A 236-nucleotide genomic window follows, 5' to 3' on the forward strand; every position below is an offset into this window, starting at 1 on the left:
CTGCCCCGTGACGTCCATCACCCGCCCTCGCCCCCCCCTCCCCATCTCGCCTCGCCCCCCCTCCTCGCCTCGCCCCCCCCCCTCCTCGCCTCGCCCCGCCCCCCCCTCCCCCTCCTCGCCCCCCCTCCCTTCCTCGCCCCCCCTCCTCCTCGCCCCCTCCTCCTCGCCCCCCCCTCCTCGCCCCCCCCTCCTCCTCGCCCCCCCCCCTCCTCCTCGCCCCCCCCCCTCCTCCTCGC

This window comes from Rhinoraja longicauda, chromosome 7 (assembly GCF_053455715.1).
Source record: "Rhinoraja longicauda isolate Sanriku21f chromosome 7, sRhiLon1.1, whole genome shotgun sequence".
Taxonomy (NCBI): Eukaryota; Metazoa; Chordata; class Chondrichthyes; order Rajiformes; family Arhynchobatidae; genus Rhinoraja; species Rhinoraja longicauda.